Source organism: Podarcis liolepis (assembly GCF_965112155.1).
Source record: "Podarcis liolepis genome assembly, chromosome: 13".
Taxonomy (NCBI): domain Eukaryota; kingdom Metazoa; phylum Chordata; class Lepidosauria; order Squamata; family Lacertidae; genus Podarcis; species Podarcis liolepis.
Genome location: NC_139573.1, coordinates 4,190,731 through 4,210,408, shown reverse-complemented (window position 1 = coordinate 4,210,408; position 19,678 = coordinate 4,190,731).

The window sequence follows — 19,678 nt, the reverse complement described above, 5'->3', positions numbered from 1 at the left end:
GGGCATCCCACCCCCTAAATCACTTGGCACGTCATGGGGGGGGGAGAGAGAGAGAGAGAGATGTTGGCAGAGGCACCCTGGTCCCCTCTGAGCCAGACCGAATGAATGGCTTTCATTAAGGCCTTGCCTGTAGCCCTTTTTCTTTTCTTTTCAGTTTGCTGACAGGGAGAGGAGGAAGGGGGGGTAAGCCATTGGCCTCCGAAAAAACAGACTCCTACCCCCGCTGCCAATGCAAAGCGAGACTGTGGCAGAAACTGTGTGCGCCAAAGCAAGTGGAGGGAAGTGTGGAGGTTTTTTAGGGGGTTTCTGCGTTTTGCTAAGGCAAGGGGGTCTTGAGTGTGGATGCCATTAGTTATGGTATGCAACCCCCCATTGCCTGTTTGCAAGGGAGTTTGCATGCAACTGCCCCCCCCATATCCACAAATATTGAAAAGAATTGGAAGTACACAATTATCTGAGGTTCTCTCCCCCCCCCGCTATTTATGGGCTATTATTACCTTAAAAAAGCTCAGCTTTGGCTGCCCCCCCCCAAAAAAATCCCGGTACACTCTTGCATGCATGTCCGCTGGGTTTTCCACTGGGGGGGCTCACAGACTATGTCATGAATTGGCACCTGTGGAGTGGCTATGCATGGGTACGTGTGTCCTATTATTATTATTTATTTTATTTATTAATAATTCCTCTGGGTTTCCCCCAAACGAGTCCTATTTAACAATGAGAAAAGCATCAGTCAGAAAGAGTCACTTTGTAATAATAATAATAAATTTATTATTATTTTATTAATAATTCCTCTGGTTTTCCCCCGAAGGAGTCCTATTTATTGATGGGGAAAGCATCAGTCATGAAGAGTCACTTTGTAATAATAATAATAGTAATTAATTAAAAAATTATTATTTCTGCCCTGCCCATCTGGCTGGGTTTCCCCAGCCACTCTGGGCGGCTCCCAACAGAACATTAAAAACAGAGTAAAACTTCAAACATTCAAAACTTCCCTAAACAGGGCTGCCTTCAGATGTCTTCTAAAAATCAGATAGTTGTTTATTTCCTTGACATCTGCTGGGAGGGCGTTCCACAGGGCAGGCGCCACCACCGAGAAGGCCCTCTGCCTGGTTCTCTCGCTAACCCATAGCCAGTTTTTTTTGCGGCTGCATTGCTGATCTGAGCACTGCGACAGGAATCTCTGGGCATGAGGCCGGTATCGGCACGCTTGTGGATGACAAAGGATTCGCGAAATGAAACTATGAAGCAGCCTTCCCCAGTCTGGTGCCCTCTGGATATTTTGGGCGACCTAGCCCACGGCTGAACACGAGGATGTCCACGATTCTGGCGATAAACCTCTGGCTTCTCTCAGGGCAAACCCAGGAGGCTAGAACCTCAGTCTCGTTCTGCTACTGCTAGAGCAATGAAATGCCTCTCTTCCCCAGCACAACTAGCAATAATGAAATCATAGAATCCTAGAGTTGGAAGAGACCACAAGGGCCATCGAGTCCAACCCCCTGCCAAGCAGGAAACACCATCAGAGCACTCCTGACATATGGTTGTCAAGCCTCTGCTTAAAGACCTCCAAAGTAGGAGACTCCACCACACTCCTTGGCAGCAAATTCCACTGTCAAACAGCTCTTACTGTCAGGAAGTTCTTCCTAATGTTTAGGTGGAATCTTCTTTCTTGTAGTTTGGATCCATTGCTCCGTGTCCGCTTCTCTGGAGCAGCAGAAAACAACCTTTCTCCCTCCTCTATGTGACATCCTTTTATATATTTGAACATGGCTATCATATCACCCCTTAACCTCCTCTTCTCCAGGCTAAACATGCCCAGCTCCCTTAGCCGTTCCTCATAAGGCATCGTTTCCAGGCCTTTGACCATTTTGGTTGCCCTCCTCTGGACACGTTCCAGTTGGTCAGTGTCCTTCTTGAATTGTGGTGCCCAGAACTGGACACAGTACTCCAGGTGAGGTCTGACCAGAGCAGAATACAGTGGCACTATTACTTCCCTTGATCTAGATGCAATGTTCCTGAGAATTCCTGCTCAGGGTGCAGGCTGCAGCTTTTGCAATGTACTTCAGGCCTCAAGATTTTCTGGACCAAGAGGGTCGCTGGGCAGAAATTGCTTCCCCCTACTCCGGCGCATCTTGTAGCAGGGAGTACCACAGGCCTCTGGCCCAGCTGACAAGCGAAGGCTAGGTGAAAGAGCATTTGCCCACAGCAGTGACTGAGCTTGGGGGTCCACTGCCCGAGTCAAAACATTCTTAAACCACCTGTTTTTCGCTGCTTGTTTTGGATTACAGGAGCGAGGAGGAACGTTGGGATCAGAGTCAGGCCTCAGGACGGCCTATCATGGCTGGCAGTGGCTCTCTGGGCCCGCCTGGCCTTAATCTGCGCACAGAACAGCTGCCCAGGCCATAATTTGTGCTGTGGGGCCCGGTGGCGATGGCAACGCGATGCAGAATCCGCTTGAGGCAGCAGCAACAGCACCTGAGACAGCTCCCCAAAGTGATGCGGTCGCCATGGCGACCGGGAGCCGCATCTCTGCAGAAGGGAGGGTTGCCGCGGCGACCAGGAGAGCTTCCCAGTTCATTGCAGAGGGAGCAAAAAATTGTGTGTTTTTCGCAAAAGACCTGCAGGTACCTCCCCCCCCCCCAGTGCCACTGGAGGTAACAAGCATAAGAACAGAGACAGTGTTGCATAGTGGTTAGAGCGCTGGACTAGGGTTCAAATCCCTGCTCGGCCCCGAAGCTCACTGGGTGTGGCAAGACAAAACGACCTCCTTGCACACCTAGCCCTGCTCCTGGGGTCGACAGGAGGCACACACCCCCAGCTGTCGGCACCCATTTCCATCCTGGGATAACGGGCGCTGCGGTCTGTAGCTGCTAGCTTTCTTGCAGCGGGGTTATCCAACAGTCTCATCTACCTGCATCCATTGCTTTCATCACTGTAGTGGACACTTTTGTGGAAGGGGGGAGGCGGAGAGAATATATCTTTCGCCAGCCTCCTGTCGCTTTCCCCTAGTAACCTATATTTGCACAAACCCCTTCAGCTATATTAATTTATCTTCTCGCTCTCCCGATCATTGGTCCTTTGCTGGTCTCCCCCCCCCTCCCTCTCAAGGCCGGATCATCCTTAATCCTTCCCCCACCCCGCCAGCCACGCCAGCCAGTCTTGCATCAGCTGCCGCCGCAACGAGACAGATTGTATTCTTCTAATCTCCATGAGTAACGCAGTAGCTCCATCCCGGGTCTCCAGTACGATCAGCTTCTGGCAGGGCGCTCTCTGCAGCCCCAGCAAACCCGATTTGCAGCGTTCAGCATGTGAGCAGCTAGACATTATTTAGGGGCGGATTTGCAAGCCCCTCTGCAAAGCACTATCTGCTTAAAAACATCATACAGAGGCAGACACATGCCAACAGGGGTGAGCCAGAAATAAATCACACTGTGCCAGTTTGAGTTAACTCTTTATTTTTCCACCTTCGCCGCATCAAGCAGTTGGTCCCTTACCTTTCCCGCCCCGACCTGGCCACAGTGATCCATGTGACCATCACCTCCAGGCTTGACTACTGTAATTCGCTCTACGCGGGGCTGCCCTTGAAGCTGTCCCAGAAACTCCAGCGGGTGCAGAATGCTGCAGCGAGGCTCCTCACGGGGTCTCTGCCATGGGAGCATATTCACCCAGTGCTTTTCCAGCTGCGCTGGCTCCCGGTGGAGTACGGGGTCATATTTAAGGTGCTGGTTTTTACTTTTAAAGCCCTTCACAGCCTAGGACCCTCGTACCTACGGGACCGCCTCTCCCGGTATGCCCCACGGAGGACCTTAAGGTCCATAAATGGCAACACCCTAGAGGTCCCGGGCCCTAAGGAAGTCAGATTAGCCTCAACCAGGGCCAGGGCCTTCTCAGTGATGGCTCCGACCTGGTGGAACGCTCTGTCTCTTGAGACCAGGGCCCTTCAGGATTTAACTTTGTTCCACAGGGCCTGTAAGACACAGGGGAAAGGAGCTGGTTGCAGCAGGAGGGGGAGATACTCGCAACTCTTCCCCAGCCGAACTCCTCTCTGCCTTCCTCATCTCCTGCTTCGTTCTTCTGCCTCCGATTTTGGACTTCTCTCCGCCACAAACTCCCCCGAATCCTGTGACCTCTGGCTTCCGACGTCTCCCCAGTCTTCTCCCTCTGACTGCTCATCACCATCCATGTCTTTGGCTATCTGAAGGCAGATGTGCTCTCCCCACTTAGGTGTTGTTGTTGTTTAGTTGTTTATTCGTGTCTGCCTCTTCGTGACCCCTGGACCAGAGCACGCCAGGCCCTCCTGTCTTCCACTGCCTCCTGCAGTTTGGTAGCTTCGAGAACACTGTCCCACCATCTCGTCCTCCATCATCCCCTTCTCCTTGTGCCCTCCATCTTTCCCAACATCAGGCTCTTTTCCAGGGAGTCTTCTCTTCCCATGAGGTGGCCAAAGTCTTGGAGCCTCAGCTTCAGGATCTGTCCTTCCAGTGAGCACTCAGGGCTGATTTCCTTCAGAATGGAGAGGTTGGATCTTCTTGCAGTCCATGGGACTCTCAAGAGTCTCCTCCAGCACCAGAATTCAAAAGCATCCATTCTTCGGCGATCAGCCTTCTTTATGGTCCAGCTCTCACTTCCATACATCACTGCAGGGAAAACCACAGCTTTAACTATACGGACCTTTGTTGGCAAGGTGATGTCTCTACTTTTTAAGATGCTGTCTAGGTTTGTCACTTAGGTAGGATCCCACTTAGGTAGGATTGCCGTATTTCGCAAAGTGAAAACCCCAACGCAACCGTTGCAGAGCTTTTCTTGGCAAAGCTGTTGAGCTTCTTTTCGCTTTTACGGAAAAATAAGCAAAAACGAAAAAATCCGCACGTGCACTGCTTCTGACTGCAGTATTCCGGATTATGTCTGTGAAATTCCAGACGTATGGCAGCTCTTCTGTGTCTCCTCTTTTCCAGGTTCAAGACACCTCCAACCCTTTTCCAGGATATTCCATTACACCCCTTGCTTCCTATTTCCCCCTCTACCCTGCATTGGCAACAGACCACATTCTGCACATGCTCAGCGCTCCTTTTGCCACCTGGGCTTTCTTTTTTTCCTTTTTTAAAAATTTTGTATTGATTTTATTGCATATCACAACAGATCACAACACAGAAAAGATATGAAAAACAAAGAAGGAAAGAAAAAGAAAAATAATAAGATACAATGCGTATATTAACAAAAACAAACATTAAACAAAAATGGACTTCCTTTCCTCAAAGTGTGACTTTATTGTTATTACTATAATTTTAATTGTTGTGTCATTGACATTAGTAAAGGGACCCCTGACTATTAGGTCCAGTCATGGCCGACTCTGGGGTTGTGGCGCTCATCTCGTTTACTGGCCGAGGGAGCCGGCGTACAGCTTCCGGGTCATGTGGCCAGCAGGACTAAGCTGCTTCTGGCGAACCAGAGCAGTGCATGGAAACGCCGTTTACCTTCCCACCGGAGCGGTACCAATTTATCTACTTGCACTTTGACGTGCTTTCGAACTGCTAGGTTGGTTGGCAGGAGCAGGGACCGAGCGACGGGAGCTCACCCCGTCGCGGGGATTCGAACCGCCGACCTTCTGATCGGCAAGCCCTAGGCTCTGAGGTTTAACCCACAGCGCCACCCGCGTCCCTTTTGGAATTGACATTACTTTGCCTTTATTTCTCTCATTTATTTTTCCCCCTACACTTTTCCCAAAAGTGGCCGGCTGGGGTTTCATTAGGACGCAATGAGAGACCTGGATCAGGCCAACGGCCTACCTGGACCAGCACCCTTTGTAGAGGGTTGGACAGGACCTTCCAACTCTACAACTCCACGAAAGTTTGCTTGGTGGCCTCCTGTGGCAGGGAGTTCCACAGTCGAACACCGCACCGCACAAAGAAGGGCTTTCTTTTACCTGCGCTGAATTTCCCAACGTCCGGCTTCGCCAGGTGTCCCCTTCCAAAACCCTGCCATTCTAAAATCCTAGGATGCGGGCTGGCTGGCGGGCTGGCACGCCCCCCCCCCCACTGCACGCTGCAACATTTTGTTGCAGGCCTGGCCCGCCTGCAACCTTCCAGATTGCGAGACAGACAGGCAGCTTGTGTGTGTGTGTGTGTGTGTGTGTGTGTGTGCGCGTTTTAATGCGGCTTGCGCTTTACCAACCAGCCTCCCCGCCTGCCTCCAGCTTATATTCCCCAGGGGCTTTCAGCCTGCATTTCTGTCCCACTGCCCAGCTGGCCCCTTGCCACCCTCTGCTTCTCAGCCGCGGTGCTGCTTGATGCCAGACTGGGGGAAAGAGAAGGCAGAGAAGAGGAGGAGGGGGGGGGGAAAGCTCTCATTTTGCTGCGGCCTCACATGCCCTCGGCTCTGCGGAGTCATGAAACGCATTTCGCCTTGGCGCTGTGCCCTGCTGCTAGTCTCCCGTTGCCACGTCCGCCCGCCCAAATCTCTGCCACCAACATCCCTCCTGCATCAGACACCCCCCTCTCCTTCGCAGTCAAAACTCCTGCCCCACCCAACGCGGCAAAAACAAATAAATTAAAAAATCCCCTGCCAGGGGCAGATCGATGCCAACATAAAGCGGCCTCGTTCATGAGCAATTACCCAATCGATTTCACCCCAGACTGGCTAGCAGGAGTCGCTAGCAGCTATGGAGCCCAGCCTGGTGGGGAGGGGGCCTGGGCAGATTCATGGGGGAGAATATCGTTCTTCAGAGAGCCTAAGCCACATAGGGATTTGTAGGTCACAACCAGAGCTTAGAATTGTGCCCAGATTTCTTCTTTGGCGATCTCTCGTAGCCGAGTAAGATTGTCTTCCATAAACATGGTTTTAACAATGAGTCCGTAAGTGACTGTGGAGGCCAGTTCAGGATCCACACGTCCTTCCACAGTGGGGACATTGGTTTTCAGGCGGGAGTCCATCACGGTGTGGATTTGCCAAGCGTGCCTTCCTCTTAGGATGTTTCTCCCTTGTGTCCTGAGTTCGAGTGTCCTCAAAGCCCATGACACCTTTGGTAAAGGCTGTTTTCCAACTGGAGTGCTCGCAGGCCAGTGTTTCCCAGTTGGCAGTGTTTATACTACATTTTTTTTTAGATTTGCTTTAAGACAGTCTTTAAACCTCTTTTGTTGACCACCAGCATTACGCTTTCCATTTTTAAGTTCAGAATAGAGGAGTTGCTTTGGAAGACAATCCGGCATCCGCGCAATATGACCAGTCCGACAAAGTTGACGTTGAAGAATCATCGCTTCCACACTGGTGATCTTTGCTTCTTCCAGTACCCTGGTATTAGTTTGCCTGTCTTCCCAAGTGATGTGTAGAATTTTTCGGAGACTCCATTGATGGAATCTTTCGTGGAGTTGGAGATGGCATTAATAATAATAATAATAATAATAATAATAATAATAATAATAATATTTTATTTGTATCCCACCCTCCCCGGCCAAGAACGGCTAGCATCATAAAAACAACACAATATGCATAAAAACAGACATCAATTAGTTAAAATACATCTTAAAATTAATTCAGATAATTTAAAAGCTTGTGAGTCGTCCATACCTCAATGGAGGGGAGCGGTTATGGCTTGCAGGGCAGCGGATCCCGGGAAGAGGTTTAGGGGGCACCAAGCCCTAAGTTCAATCCACGATGGCCTCCCTAGGTAGGGCTGGGGGAAATCACCTGAGTCTCAAAACTGCCAAGCCACCCCCAGCCTGTGTAGACCTTGCTAAAACTCAAAACTAATTCCTCTGGGTTTCTCCCTGAAGGAGGAGTCCTATTTCACGATAAGAAAAGCATCAGTTGTGAAAAGTCACTTTGTAATACTAATAATAATACCGTATTTTTCGCTCTATAAGACGCACCAGACCACAAGACGCACCTAGTTTTTGGAGGAGGAAAACAAGGAAGAAAAAAAATTCTGAATCTCAGAAGCCAGAACAGCAAGAGGGATTGCTGCGCAGTGAAAGCAGCAATCCCTCTTGCCGTTCTGGCTTCTGGGATAGCCGTGCAGCCTGCATTCGCTCCATAAGACGCACACACATTTCCCCTTACTTTTTAGGATGGAAAAAGTGAGTCTTATAGAGCAAAAAATACGGTAATTTGTTATTTACACCCCGCCCATCCGGCTGGGTTTCCCCAGCCACTCTGGGCAGCTCCCAACAAAATATTAAAAATACAATAAAACATCAGGCATTAAAAACTTCCCTAAACAGAGCTGCCTTCAGATGTCTTCTAAAAGTCAGATAGTTGTTTATTTCCTTGACATCTGGTGGGAGGGTGTTCCACAGGGCGGGTGCCACCACCAAGAAGGCCCTCTGCCTGGTTCCCTGTAACTTGGCTTCCCACACTGAGGAAACTGCCAGAAGACCCTCAGAGCTGGACCTCAGTGTCTGGGCTGAACGATGGGGGTGGAGACGCTCCTTCAGGTTTGAGGCTGTTTAGGGCTTTCAAGGTCAGCACCAACACTTTGAATTATGCTCGGAAACGTACTGGGAGCCAATGGAGGTCTTCCAGGACTGGTATTATGTGGTCTCCCAGTCCCCAGTCTAGCTGCCACATTCTGGATTAGTTGCAGTTTCCGGGTCACCTTCAAAGGTAGCCCCACGTAGAGCTCATTGCAGTAGTCCAAGCAGGAGATAACCAGAGCGTGTGCCACTCTGGTAAGTAAAAGAAAGACTGTGGGTGTGTGAGTGTGCAGGGGGAATGGACATTTTGTTAAGGCTGAAGTAGAAGCTGCAACAAAATGTTGCAGCATGGGATGAGGTGATTATTGCCAGCCAGCCCTTGCCTCGTCCTGGTTATCCAGGCCTCCCTCTCTCCCCTGGCTTTCCAATAATCAGTATCTCTCTCTCCCTCTCTCTTTCTCTCTCTTTCCCAATACAGTGGTAATAATAATAATTTATTATTTATACCCCGCCCATCTGGCTGAGTTTCCCCAGCCACTCTGGGCGGCTCCCAATCAGTGTTAAAAACAGTACAGCGTTACATATTAAAAACTTCCCTGAACAGGGCTGCCTTCAGATGTCTTCTGAATGTCAGGTAATTCTTTATCTCTTTGACATCTGATGGGAGGGCGTTCCACAGGGCGGGCGCCACCACCGAGAAGGCCCTCTGTCTGGTTCCCTGTAGCCTCACTTCTCGCAATGAGGGAACTGCCAGAAGGCCCTCGGCACTGGATCTCAGTGTCCGGGCTGAACGATGGGGGTGGAGACGCTCCTTCAGGTATACAGGACCGAGGCCGTCTTAACCTAGGGTTAAGAACTTAGTTTGTTCCGGAGGTCGGTTCTTAACCTGAAACTGTTCTTAACCTGAAGCACCACTTTAGCTCATGGGGCCTCCTGCTGCCGCCAGAGCATGATTTCTGTTCTCATCCTGAAGCAAAGTTCTCAACCTGAGGTAATATTTCTGGGTTAGCGGAGTCTGTAACCTGAAGCGTCTGTAACCCGAGGTACCACTGTACTAGGCATTCAGTGAAGCTGAACGCTGCAAGGTTCTGGCCAGAAGAAAAAATAAAGTCCTTTTTCACGCAGCCCAGAGTTAGCGTCTTATTCTTTTCCCGCTGAGCATGGTCAGCCCACGCTAAATATTTCCCATGCTTCTGCAAATCTTGGGGTCCCATCCTCCCCGGAGCCTCGCCTGTACGGGGATGGCACTGTTTGCACCACGTAAATGAAAATAAAATCCTTGCAGAATCAGTCTCTCTCTCTCTCTCCTGGCACCTGGCCCAGGAAGCGCCAGGCTTTTGTGAATGGAAGGAGCAAGACCGCTTGGGGAGGGGGGTGTGGTGGCTAGGGGTGTCGTCAAGGCTTTCGGCACAGAATGTTCCCAACTCTTTCCCTGGAGAAACAGTATGGCTATCGCCGGCGTCGCCTCTCCTGCTCCAACAGGCTGAAATTCATCTGGTGGAGCTTACCCTCATTGCTGCTGCTGTGTTATAAACAGCACCTGTGCTATTGACACCTGCCCTGCTGCTCCTCAAGGTATTGAGTCATATTACCACAGAGCCTAGGACTTGCCGATCAGAAGGTCGGCGGTTCGAATCCCCGTGACGGGGTGAGCTCCCGTTGCTTGGTCCCTGCTCCTGCCCACCTAGCAGTTCAAAAGCACATCAAAGTGCAAGTAGATAAATAGGTACCACTCCGGCGGGAAGGTAAACGGCGTTTCCGTGCGCTGCTCTGGTTCCCCAGAAGCAGCTTAGTCATGCTGCCACATGACCCGGAAGCTGTACGCCGGCTCCCTCGGCCAGTAAAGTGAGATGAGCACCGCAATCCCAGAGTCGGCCACGACTGGACCTAATGGTCAGGGGTCCCTTTACCTTTACCTTTAAGTCGGCACAAGATTTTTGGGATTCAATTCTGACAGAAAGTGAGAAGTATTACCAGAGGAACGCCTGTCTGCTGTCCAAAATGAATTCCGCTAAAGATTTTTGATGATGGCAATGTTGATGCGTTGTCAAAATAACTGGTATTACGCTTATCTTGCTGGCTCAAATAATAATTGCAGCTCAACCCAAAACAGCCGGAAATCGTACACCGAGCCCTTGGTGCCACTCACTCTGGTATAGAGCAATAATGGAGAAAATCACACATAATTCGAGATCATGACTAGATAATAATTTGACAAGACAATAAGTCTCTCTTTATACGATTGGACATTCCTTTATATTTGTATTGTGGATATGTGCCCTATTCTATTATCCTAATACTATGTTTGTGGGTTGCTAAATTGCAAAAAAAATCACAAATGGCCGTGGCCTTATTGATTGATTATTGATTATTACTTAAGCAACAGAACCATCATTTTCAGACTGCCCTCGTCACAAGCCGGGGAAACCTGAAACTACATTTGACAATCAGAAAATGCCAATATTATTTCCTGAGACATTTGTTCCATGAACCCATGCGCAACTGTACTCATGTTACGTTTTACATTTTCACTTTTCCAGAAGGATAGCTCCGTCAGTAGAGCACAAGGCTCTTAATCTCAGGGCTGTGGGTTTGAGCCCCGCCTTGTGCAAAAAAAACACCTTCATTTCAGGGGGTTAGACTAGATGACCCGCATCACCCCTTCTAACCTGATGCTATGATCTCTTAATTTCCACCTGTTATAACTGTTCTCTGCAGTGCTTTTTTTCAGGGGGGGGCGACGCAGGGGGATGCATACCCCCAAACATTTTGTGAATCTAAGTTTGGCCTCATTGAGCAAACTTTTCCAGCAGGGGGCCTGTCCACCGTCCTTCAGACCTTGTCGGGGGCCAGACTATATTTTTTGGGGGGGAAATGAACAAATTCTCAAGCCCCACAAATAACCCAGAGATGTGTTTATTTAAAAACACCAGGCGGGCCCCACAAATAACCCAGAGATGCATTTTAAATAAAAGGACACATTCTACTCATGTAAAAACACCCTGATTCCCGGGCCAGATTTAGAAGGCGATTGGGCTGTATCCGGCCCCTGGACCTTAGCTTGCCTACCCATGTCATTGAGGGTCAGTATTTCAATATGAGCAGGAAAATGAAAGTACCCCTAAACATTTTTTTTTGGCAGGGGGAAGCACTGGTTCTCTGTGTTATTAAATGAAATAAAAACATCTCTGCAAAAAGGTGTTGCAGGAATTTATGTCTAGGTTGGGGGTGTTTGCCCCTCCAGCAGATATCATGCACATGCAGCCCACTACCAAAACCAGCACAATCGCTTTTGTGACTTTTGTGATTTGTCTCCACAAAACACTTCGTTGCAGTTTCTTCCTATCTCTTCAAAGGGCCTCTGCTGCAGAATACCAAATGTAAGAATTCACTGATCAATGGATCTCTGTACTGGCTCACAGGGAAAACTTCAGAAATTCATATAGAAATGTGAGCTCAGCTCCTCAGCAGCCCCTCTGCCTGAATGATCATCCCTGGCATCCTGATACCTGAGTGCCAGGCAGGTAGCCATTCCAGAAAGAACAAACCCAGATGAAGACAAAAGGGTGGGATTAACGTGGCTGGGAAACAGGGAAATGTAAATATCGCTTTTGTTACACTTGATGGGTGTTTGGTGGAGGGCAAGGGGAACCATGGGGCAGGGTCCAGGATGCTCAGATTCCTGCCACCCGACCTCCCCTTTCATGATGTAACCGTGATGTATGAGTGATGTAGTTTGGGGGGGGGGTGTAACATGGGGATTAGCAGCGAATAAAAGTTGGGGGGCTCCTTTGTTCGGGGCTTCCATCTGGTTCCACCTGGTGGCAGGTGCGAGTCCTGTCGCGACAGTCTTCATAAAGACCAAGCCTACTGGCTGCTGTTTTGCTCTGGTATTCCTGGCTGGTGCCCTTGTTTTTTGTCCAAGGGAGCCCTCAGATTTCTCCGTTAACAAAGGCAAACCCACAGAGGCACATCATGGCTGCACATGGGCCCACTATACATGTCCCCAAATCCCCACCCTACCAAAAAAAGACCCCACCCAGAACGTCCCTCTGTCCCAACCTGTGCAGCCTTCCCAACTTCCAGGGCCGAAAGCGTTAACCCCGACTAATCCTTCTACAAGGACAGAGGAAGAGCAGCAGCTTATGGGATTTTCCTTGGGGTGGGGTGGGATTATCTGGCCTTCGTGGAGGGAGGGGGGGCTTTAGACAGCATCTCTCAAGCGCCCCCCCCCCGGCTTCCCACTGGCCTGTGGTCTCTGCAAAGAGAGGCACCATACTGTATTTATAGCAGGACTATAAATACTCCCATTGCCTCCTGCTACCGTCTGTTTTCTCCAGTGTAGCTTGGGCGGTGGGTGCTTTCGTTTTTTCCTTGGTGGGGGGCAATGAGAAAATCCAAGGCACAACTTTTGGGGGGTGGGGAGAGGGGTAAATTGGCAAGTAAGCAAATTGTTGTTGTTTAGTCGTTTAGTCGTGTCCGCCTCTTCGTGGCCCCCTGGACCAGAGCACGCCAGGCACTCCTGTCTTCCACTGCCTCCCGCAGTTTGGTCAAACTCATGCTGGTCTCTTCGAGAACACTGTCCCACCATCTCGTCCTCCGTCGTCCCCTTCTCCTTGTGCCCTCCATCTTTCCCAACATCAGGGTCTTTTCCAGGGAGTCTTCTCTTCTCATGAGGTGGCCAAAGTCTTGGAGCCTCAGCTTCAGGATCTGTCCTTCCAGGGAGCACTCAGGGCTGATTTCCTTCAGAATGGATACGTTTGATCTTCTTGCAGTCCATGGGACTCTCCAGAGTCTCCTCCAGCACCAGAATTCAAAAGCATCCATTCTTCGGCCATCAGCCTTCTTGATGGTCCAGCTCTCACTTCCATACATCACTACTGGGAAAACAATGGCTTTAACTATACAGACTTTTTTCGGCAAGGTGATGTCTCTGCTTTTTAAGATGCTGTCTAGGTTTGTCATCGCTTTCCTCCCAAGAAGCAGGTGTCTTTTAATTTTGTTGCTGCTGTCACCATCTCCAGTGATTATGGAGCCCAAGAAAGTAAAATCTCTCACTGCCTCCATTTCTTCCCCTTCTATTTGCCAGGAGGTGATGGGCCCAGTGGCCATGATCTTCGTTTTTTTGATGTTGAGTTCAGACCATATTTTGCACTCTCCTCTTTCACCCTCATTAAAGCTCTGATATCATTTTAAACCTGTTCCTATTTTATCCTTTTGCTAGAAAGTAATAATGCACGGAAACTGTTTTCACCTTAGTTTTTCCCCCCTGTTGCAAATCCATAGGACTGTGTATTAATATTAAGCTGTACAGAAATGCTTTTGAATGAGTAAACTAGCCCCACAGGGAACCCAAGAATAAGGAGAAAGGGGTCTGAATTATGTAGGGCCTGTTTGCTTTTTAAAAAGTTGGGTGTGTGTCTGTGTGTTACAAAGCGTTGCGGCCCTTGGTGTGGCAGGATGGTTAGAGTGCCTTGCTAGGACCTGGGAGAGACCTGCGTTCGAATCTCCCACTCGACAGTTGCCGCCTCTCTCAGAGCAACCCGCCTCGCAGGCTTGTTGTAGTGATTTAAATACAACTTTGAACACCTTGGAGAAAAAGATGGGCTTTAACTGCAATAAAATTCACAAAAACACAACCCTTAGGGACCCTCCAGACTGTTTTTGTATTTGCATTTTGCACCGATAATAACAACATTAAATAAGATGTCTGCAGAAGACATCTGAAGGCAGCCCTGTTTAGGGAATCTTTTAATGTTTAACAGACCACTGTATTTTAATACTTTGTTGGAAGCCTCCCAGGGTGGCTGGGGAGACCCAGCCAGATGGGCAGGGTATAAATAATAAATTATTATTATTATTTTATTTTATTATTATTATTATTAAGACCACTCGTGTGAAAATGGCTTTTTCTGACATGAAATATTATGAGTGGCTGGGGAAGCCCAGACAGATGGGCAGGGTATAAATAAATAAAATAATAATAATAATTTATTATTTACACCCCGCCCATCTGGCTGGGCTTCCCCAGCCACTCTGGGTGGCTTCCAAAACAATATTAAAATACTATAATACATCAAACATTAAAAGCTTCCCTAAACAGGGCTGCCTTCCGATGTCTTCTGAAAGTCTGGTAGTTGTTCTCTTATTGCTTATTTATCGCATTCTTAGTCCACCATAGCTTAGCTCTCGGGAACAAAGCTTTTTCTGATCTCGCCAAGCAACTCCAAACTTTAACAAACTGCAGAATTATATATATAGGGAAGTTTTATAATGTTCTTATATGTGTTGGAAGCTGCCCAGAGTGGTTGGAGCAGCCCAGCCAGATGGGCAGGGGTACGAATTGTTGTTGTTGGTTATTATTATTATTTCCCTCCAAAAAGGTTGACACAACCACCCTGCGAGGCGGGCTGAGCGTGCGAGAAACAGAACGGAACGAGGCGGAATAGAATGAAAACCAGGCTCGTTCTCCTCCTGTCCCTGCCAAAGCTGAGTCCGTAGCTGCCTCGCCACCAGGGCTACTTCATTTTTTAAAAAAAGATATTTATTGAAAGTTTTTAAGATATAACAAAAAAAAAGAAAAATAAACATACAAAATGAAAAACCGTTAAAAACACACATTAATTTTCAATAACATAACTTCCGTACACTTATTTCCTCGGACCTCCTCATACTTCCCTTCTTTGTATTCCAGTTCAATTTGTTAATTCAGCAAATCCTTACCATTAAACTTTTGCCCATTTGTAAAACCCTTTTTTTTTCATATCTCCTAAAGCATTACAGCTGGAAACCGCTTAGTTTCTATCCAACATCCTTCTAACATTCATTAATTTTACAATGTTTCTGTAAATAGTCTTTAAATTTCTTCCAATCTTCTTCCGCTGTCTCTCTTCCCTGGTCTCGGATTCTGCCAGTCATTTCTGCCAATTCCATGTAGTCAATCACCTTCATCTGCCATTCCATCAGGGCTACTTCAAGGTCGAAGGAAGGGCAGGGTGCCAGGCTGCTCTTTGCAGAAGGAACTTGGCAGCGCCCACCGACTGGGGGATGTGGAAGGACGGGACGATTCGGGTGAGAGGAGGAAAGCTGGGCTCTGTTCCCTTTCCTCCACCCCCCCGCTCCCCCCCCCTAACGTGGCAAAGTCACCCCGCCATCGCCAACTTGGTGCCCTCCGGGTGCTCTGGGCTACAGCTCCCAGGCAGCGTGGCCTAGTGGTTAGTGCAGGGGTCGGCAAGCTTTTTCAGCAGGGGGCTGGTCCACTGTCCTCAGAACTTGTGGGGGGACGGACTATATATATATATATATATATATATATATATATATATATATATATATATATTAATAATAATGTTTATTAAAGTTTCACAAACAATAAAATTCCAAAATTTAAACATAAGAAAAACTACAAAGATATAAAAATACAAAAACAAAACACATAGAAAATACACAATAGAAAACAGATAACAAAATAAAAGAAGGAAAAAAAGAACAAAAAACCCCAAAAAAACTATATTTTGAAAAAAAATAATGAACGAATTCCTATGCCCCACAAATCACCCAGAGATGCATTTTAAATAAAAGCACACATTCTACTCATGTAAAAACACCAGGCAGGCCCCACAAATAACCCAGGGATGAATTTTAAATAAAAGTACACATTCTACTTATGTAAAAATACACTGATTCCCGGACCATCCGTGGGCCGGATTGAGAAGGCGATTGGGCCGGATCTGGCCCCCGGGCCTTAGTTTGCCTACCCATGGTAGAGGGCTGGACTGGGACCTGGGTTCGAATCCTGACTCGGCTACCGTCTCTCAGCCAGTGTCGGAGCCAGGAGAGCAGAGGGTTCGAATCCCCCCTCTGCCGTCGTGAAGCAAGCTCACTGGCCCGCTGTCTCTCAACCCGGCCTACCTCGAAAGGTTGTTGTGATGGTTAAATGAGGAAGGGGGAAGAGTTCCGTGCGCACGCACGCCCCCCCCCCGCCTCAAACTCCTTGCAGGAAAAAAAAGACAGCAAAGAATATCTGGAGGGTGCCAGGTTGCCGGCTGCAGAAGACGTGTGTGGGGTCTGCTTTGCACGGAGCTTTCATATAAAGGAGGGTGTGGGGTGACTTGGCTCACCCCCCCCTTCATAGAAGGCAAAAAACCCAATTTCTTGAGGGTGGGGGACTCTCAAGACTTCTTCATGGCGGGGGAGAGCAGGGATTTGGCAGCGGCAAAGGCAAGCTGTGTCCTGATTCCATTCACCCCACGTCTCCCCCCCTTTTTTTTACAATTCTGCATCTCCCATTCATAAGAGTCCTATTTTTGTTCTTGAATGGATGCAGCTAAAATGGTCCCCAGGAGACAGATTTCTGCCTTGTGCGGCGCTGCCCCCTCCTGGCGCAGCGCGGGAACTGCAGCGCTCTCCTGGGCAACTGTTCAGTGACCAAGGAGCCAGCCTTGCAAGACTGTTGTTGCGGCCAAATTGCCACCCTCAAAAAACAGCAGACGGGCTGGATGGAGCGGGGAGGACCCAAACCACCGGATTCAAAGGGCAAGAAATGATATTCTGACGAAAGGTGGGCTTTCCTGCCTTGGGAGATTAATTTTAAAGAGGTCAGATGGCAATCTCTGTCCAGGGTTTGCTTGCTGCAACTCTGGCATGGCAGGGGTTGGACTAGATGACCCTAGGGTGTCTCTTAAAGGTAAAAGGGACCCCTGACTACTAGGTCCAGTCGTGGCTGACTCTGGGGTTGCGACGCTCATCTCGCTTTACTGGCCGAGGGAGCCGGCGTACAGCTTCCGGGTCATGTGGCCAGCAGGACTAAGCTGCTTCTGGCGAACCAGAGCAGCGCACGGAAACGCCGTTTACATTCCCGCCGGAGTGGTACCTATTTATCTACTTGCACTTTGACGTGCTTTCAAACTGCTAGGTTGGCAGGAGCAGGGACCGAGCAACGGGAGCTCACCCCGTCACGGGGATTCGAACTGCCAACCTTCTGATCGGCAAGTCCTAGGCTCTGTGGTTTAGCCCACAGCGCCACCCGTGTCCAAGTCCACAGTTCTGATTTCCCCTTGTTCAGCAGGCAGAAGTTTCTGTCTTGATCCTTGTGGGGGAAGAGCTGTAGTAAAAAAAGATATTCCCATTGCATGCAGATGGCCTCTGTTTTGATCTCTAGCATTGAGAAAAAGGCATTGACACCAGCCTGTTTCTGGAACATGCAAAACATGCACCCACTTATAAACGCCATCTCCAACTCCTTGAAAGATTCCATCAACGGCGTCTCCCAAAATTTTTTCACATCACTTGGGAAGACAGGCGAACGAATGCCAGTGTCCTGGAAGAAGCAAAGATCACCAGTGTCGAAGCAATGATTCTTCAACGTCAACTTCGTTGGACTGGTCATGTTGTGCGGATGCCTGATGATCGTCTTCCAAAGCAACTACTCTATTCCAAACTTAAAAATGGAAAGCGTAATGCCGGTGGTCAACAAAAGAGGTTGAAAGACTCTCTCAAGGCAAATATTTAAAAATGGAGTATAAACACCAACAACTGGGAAACACTGGCCTGCGAGCACTCCAGTTGGAGAACAGCCTTGACCAAAGGTGTCGTGGGCGTTGAAGACACTCGAACCCAGGACTCAAGGGAGAAACGTACTAAGAGGAAGGCACGCTGGGCAAATCCACACCGGGATCAACTCCCACCCGGAAACCAATGTCCCCACTGTGGAAGGATGTGTGGATCCAGAAATGGCTTCCACGGTCACTTACGGATTCACTGTTAAAACCGTGTTTATGGAAGACAATCTTACTCGGCTACGAGGGATCGCCAAAGAAATCTGGGCACAATTCTAAGCGCTGGTTGTGACCTACAAATCCCTATGTGGCTTAGGCTCTCTGAAGGACCATATTCTCCCCCATGAATCTTCCATCTTTGGGGGGAGGTCATTCTCTCTCCCCCCACCCTCCCAGCAATGCTTGGTGGTGTTAGACGGGGCCTTCTCAGTGGTGGCTCCCTTCCTGGAGTTTAGATTGGCTTTCGTCCTTTCAACGGCAGGCGGAGACATTTCCTTCTTTCAGCAGGCTTGGGGGAACCGACTGCTTTTATTGAAAGCGGTTGGTTTCCGTTGCTGTGGTTGCCCGTTTCCAACAGTCTGGGAGTTGTAGTTCAGCAAGCCGGAGTGGTGCAAGAGTCGCTGCGAATCTGAAGCTCGCAGGGTGGTCTTGCAGGGCGAGGGGCACTCCCTGCCTCTCCTGGCCTAACCTAATTTCTGCGGCTGGAAGTTGTTTGACATTGCATTACTTTAAAAAAAACAAAAACAAGCCAGAATGAAAAAGTTGTGATAGCCTGGGATTCGGACTCGGAGGCTTAACCTGAGGAATCCCAGCCTGCACAGGAGTCCCCGCCTCCAGAACCAGCTGAGCCGGGGCTGGGGCATGAGCCTGAAGGGTCCTCACCTGCGCTGGATCCTCAGGTGCAGGCACCAGCTGAGTCTGCTCTGGCTCCTGAGATGATGGAGGACCCATTGCCTGCAGGTGCTCCACTCTCAGCCCCGTCAAAGGAAGCTGAGGTTGCCTCTGGGTCCAGTAACCCTCCAGCCTCTCCTGAGCTGCAGAGGCTCAGGGCAGAGAGGCGGAGGGAACTAAGTTCCCGCAGGAGGAGTGCTTGCCTCCAGGCCAGGAGAGGCGAGTCACCAGAGGATCGGGGGCCGCCCTTTGCCTCGGGGCAGATAAAAGCCAGTCAGTCCCAGTCCCAGGTTGTGGGAGCAACATCGTTGGTTACCTGTTCCTGCCGGCACCCTGTCCTGCTCTTCTGCCAGAGTTCCTGACCTCACCCGACTCCCTGCCTTGGACCCAGCTTCAGCCTCGGACCGGACACGGACCACGCTGCACGGTAACCGCCCCCCCCCCCGGGGGTCAGCACAAAAGTAATGTTCAGCTTATGGCAAAGAATCATAGAATCCTAGAGTTGGAAGAGACCACAAGGGCCATCGAGTCCAACCCCCTGCCAAGCAGGAAACACCACCAGAGCACTCCTGACATATGGTTGTCAAGCCTCTGCTTAAAGACCTCCAAAGTAGGAGACTCCACCACACTCCTTGGCAGCAAATTCCACTGTCGAACAGCTCTTACTGTCAGGAAGTTCTTCCTAATGTTTAGGTGGAATCTTCTTTCTTGTAGTTTGGATCCATTGCTCCGTGTCCGCTTCTCTGGAGCAGCAGAAAACAACCTTTCTCCCTCCTCTATGTGACACCCTTTTATATATTTGAACATGGCTATCATATCACCCCT